The sequence below is a fragment of the Asparagus officinalis genome, chromosome 8, assembly GCF_001876935.1.
Source record: "Asparagus officinalis chromosome 8, Aspof.V1, whole genome shotgun sequence".
NCBI lineage: Eukaryota > Viridiplantae > Streptophyta > Magnoliopsida > Asparagales > Asparagaceae > Asparagus > Asparagus officinalis.
This window is the reverse complement of record NC_033801.1, coordinates 29,687,037-29,691,821: the sequence shown is the minus strand read 5'-3', so window position 1 is coordinate 29,691,821 and position 4,785 is coordinate 29,687,037.

Below are 4,785 nucleotides of genomic sequence, written 5' to 3'. Positions count from 1 at the left end.
TCAACTAATCATCCCCCACCCCTTGCTTTCAGCAACTATTTTTATCATCATACCTGTCAATTAAATAATTAACTTTTTCAACAAATGGTATTATTGTGTACAACTTTTGAATTTTTTTATGTTGTCTCTTTATGAGAAAAATGTATTTTAATTTTCCTATGAAATAAACATTCAGTTTTGAAAATTATGTGAACATTTTGTGTCCAATTCATATAGAAATGGATTAATTGCATTCTGGTACACTAATGCATGTATAATTACAGAGGTGATCTTGAAGTCTGCGCATCTATAAGGATAACTTTGAGATTGTTGATTTTCATTACACGAGTGACCCTAGAATATTTCAGCAAGTTAACACTATTTTTTTTGCTGATGTGCGGTACTTTTTGGCTATTAATTAATAATTGAATTTTGTTTAGGGCTAGTATTAAAGTTATGGTTAAGGATAAGAGTTATAACAATGAAACTTTAGTGAATTATCATTGCTATAATCGTAATGTTTAGGGCTAGTATTAAAGATATGGTTGAGGATAAGAGCTATAGCAATGAAACTTTAGGGCCCATTTGGCAAAGGGTTAAGGAAGAGGGATTAAGGAGAAGGATTAACTTAGTTAATCCATTGTGAATAATTAAAAATATTCTAATTCCGTTTGGATTCGATAGTTAAGACAAGGGTTTAAGCCTTTTGTGTTTGGCAAATAAAGAAGAGCTAAGAAGATTAATCTTTATCTGAGCCTAGAACTTTTGTTCCACCAAATGAGAAAATTCGGTACCCACAATGGGGAAATAAACATATACAAATCTTTTGGGAGTACTCAAACAAATATTGTTGGAATGCATCATGAGCCAAAAGACAAAACATTGCGATAAAAAGTCCTTAACAATGTGACCGCCACCAAGATCTACTGAGCTATTTATTCAAGCATAAAATCAAATGTACCAACAAAATCTAACTTGAAAGTAACTAGCTGAAGTTCTTCATTCACCAAGAACCGAGTTGTATAAGCACAACTTCACCTCAAAAATTCACTAATTACAAATCTACCCAATAAGGTTCTCTCTATGAACTGCAGCCACCCCTCATTCCAATAAAACTCATATCATCAAAATCGACAGATATCAATAAATTGGCAGCAACCCATAAGTCAAAATCAAATCTTTAAGAGAAAGAACAAAACCTGAAGTGCAATCTCCCACTCATTCTTCCTCTGCAGCTCCCCAAGCACAACCACCAAATACCCCTTGATCAACCTCCCAATCCTGTAACTAAACACTTCACCCAATCTCGACGAAGGAAAAGAGGATGATGATGGTGTTGTGCACGGTGGAAGCTTCTCGGAGCGACACGAACAATCCAAGAGATAAACCACAACCAATAAGCAAATCACAACCACAGCAAGAACAAACGATTTACGTGGTTCAGCAAGTTGCCTACGTCCACGGGCAAGGAGGGGGGAGTTCTTACTAATAGAAATTAAGAGAATACAAATAGAGTTACAAATCTCACTGATCAAACCCTAAAACAAAGCTCTAGATCTCTCACAAATCTTTCACAATTGGATACAGCAATCATCCCCAAAAGACTGCTCAAAATCATCCTTGCTTAACCCTAATTAATCAGGATTAGGGTTATATATCAACTCAGAAACGAACCGGGTCAAAATCCAAAGCCCAGCCCAAAATCCATCTGCGGTCGACCACGATGGTCTACCGTGCAGGTCTCGCGGTCGACCGCACGAAGCTCGCGGTCGATCGAACACCCCCGACAGAGAACCAAATCCTACAGTCAAACTCGCGGTCGACCGCGGTGGTCGATAGAACTGATTTCCCGAAGATAATCACCTACAAGGTCCCCACGGTCAACAGCCTTCAGCTCCGATTCCTAGTGGCCTTTGTGCACGTTCACGGTCGACCGCCAGTCTACCTGGCTGATTCTTCTGTTGTTTTCCTGTACTCTCTCGCCATTTCTTCAATTCTCCACCTCGGCGAATGTTTCTACCAAAACTGAGCCGACACCAAATCATCCAATAGTTCCGCAACAAGTCTGGGAACCAAACTAGAGCTGAAACACAATCTCCCCCCAATCTAAATTAACAAAACCGGCTACATCTGAAAGTCTTCTTACGTATCCTCTTGCCCAAGGAATCAAGCCGAACGTAGTTCACCCAAATGACCTCCAAAGGCCTCAACACTGAAGAATATTCAAAAGCTTCAAACAATGACCAAATTTTACTCCTGAAACAACTTTGGTCAACATATCTGCAGGGTTGTCGTTCGTGTGGACCTTCTCCAATATGACGTCTCCATCATCCAAAACATCACGAACAAAGTGGAATCTGACATCAATGTGCTTCGTGCGCATGATAAACTTGGTTCTTCGCCAAATAGATAGCTGACATGCTATCACAATATACCCGAATGGTCTCCTGTACAATCCTCAAGTCCTTCAATAATCCACACAACCACAAAGCCTCATTCACAGCTTCAGTCACCGCCATATACTCCGCCTCTGTAGTAGAGAGAGTCACTGTGGACTGAAATGTACATCGCCAACATACAGGTGCACCTGCCAATGTAAAAGCTTAACCTAAAGTGGACCGGCGTTTGTCAAGATCTCCAACATAATCTGAATCCACATATCCAATACAATCTTGCACATTCTTCTCATCCTTCTAGAATACCAAACCAACATCCACGGTGCCTCGAACATACCGTAGAATCCACTTCACGGCCTCCCAATGACCCTTTCCAGGGTCGTACATGTATCTCGATACCATGCTCACGGCCTGTAACAAATCTGGCCTCGTACATACCATCGCATACATTAAGCTACCTACTACACTGGTATATGGGACCTTCGACATATAATCTCTGTCCTCAATTGAAACAGGTGACATCAACGCTGAAAGTTTGAAGTGGAGAGCCAATGAAGTGCTAACTGCTTTTGCATTGCCATCAAAGCTGAATTTCTTCAACATCTTCTGCAAGTAGTTTTTCTATGTAAGTTTCAAACTCCCTTTCACCCTGTCTCTCTCGATTTCCATACCCAATATCTTCTTTGCCTCTCCAAGATCCTTCATCTCGAACTCGGATGACAGCTCATTTTTCAACTTTCGAATAGCCGAAGAATTTCTGGAAGCAATAAGCATACCATCAACATATAAAAGCAAATATATGTGCTCACCATCCTGTAGCTTGTGCATATAAACACATGGATCATATGGGCTCCTTGTGTACCCTCAGCCAATCATAAAGCCATCGAATCTCTTATACCACTGTCTTGGTGACTGCTTCAAACCATAAAGAGACTTCTTCAGCTTACAAATCAAGTTTTCCTTTCCTGCAATTTTGAATCCCAATGGCTGTGTCATGTAGATCTCCTCATCTAGATCACCGTGTAGAAAGGCTATCTTTACATCCATCTGGACCAAATCCAAATCCAACTGTGCCACCAACGCCAATAAAATCTGCATCAACGAATGCTTCACAACGGGTAAAAATACCTCATTATAGTCAATGCCCTCAAGCTGTGCATATCCCTTGGCAACTAATCTAGCTTTGAACCGAATGTCCTCAATAGAAGATCCCTCCTTCTTTGCATATACTCACTTACAACCAATAGCTTTCTTACCCTTAGGTAGATGTGTAAATATCCAAGTGTCGTTCTTCTGAAGAGACCGCATCTCCTCCTCCATAGATCGAATCGGGACTACACTCTGCCTCCCTGAATGTGGATGGAACCATATCATCAACGACCTTCACTGATAATGCATATGTGACCATGACATCATTATACCTAGCTGGCCGACGAATTACTCTCCTCGGTCTATCTGCTACAATGGACCCTTAAATATGACCCTATTCCTGAGTCCAATAATCCACTGTATCCTCTATCTGCCTGGCTGTCATCTCATCTCCTCCCAGTGTCACCTCTGTAGGAGCCTCGATGTATATAATGCTCTCTAGAGTGGGCGGAGTTACATCATCCTCCACCTGCTACGAAATCTCTCTTGTCTGGTCTCCCTCCACCTGCTGAGGTACTCGAGGCCTCATTATGTACGCCTCATCAAATGTGACATCTCTGCTAATAACTATCTTCTTGTCCTATGGATCCCATAACTTGAAGCCTTTAACTCCATCTCTAAACCCCACAAAGACTGCTTTCCTTGCTCTCGAATTTAATTTACCATCACTGATATGATAATAAGATGGACACTTAAATATCCAAAGTGACTCATAGTCACTAGCCACCGAACCAAACCAACGCTCCAAAGGAGTCTTCCCGTCTATCGCAGTACTCATAGTCACTAGCCACCGAACCAAACCAACGCTCCAAAGGAGTCTTCCCGTCTATCGCAGTGCACGATAACCTATTCATGAGATGACTCGCATAAACCAACGCCTCGGCCTAAAAGGATCTAGGCAATCCACTCTACGTCATCATATATCGCACCTTCTCCAGCAAGGTACGGTTTAATCTCTCGGCCACCCCGTTCTGTTGCGGTATCTCTCGAACTGTGAAGTGTCTTCTAATACCGTGATCCCGACAAAACTACAAAAACGGATCACTCTTGTACTCTTCACCATTATCTGAACATAGAGTCTTCACCTTTCTACCTGTCTGCAGCTCCACTTTCTTCTTCCACTCCATAAAAATATCCATGACCTGATGTTTATGCTTCATAGGGTATACCTAATTTCTCCTGGAATAGTCATCAATGAAAGTGACAAAATAGTTAGCCCCACCAAGAGATGTGTTCTTGGAAGGACCCCAAATATCTGTGT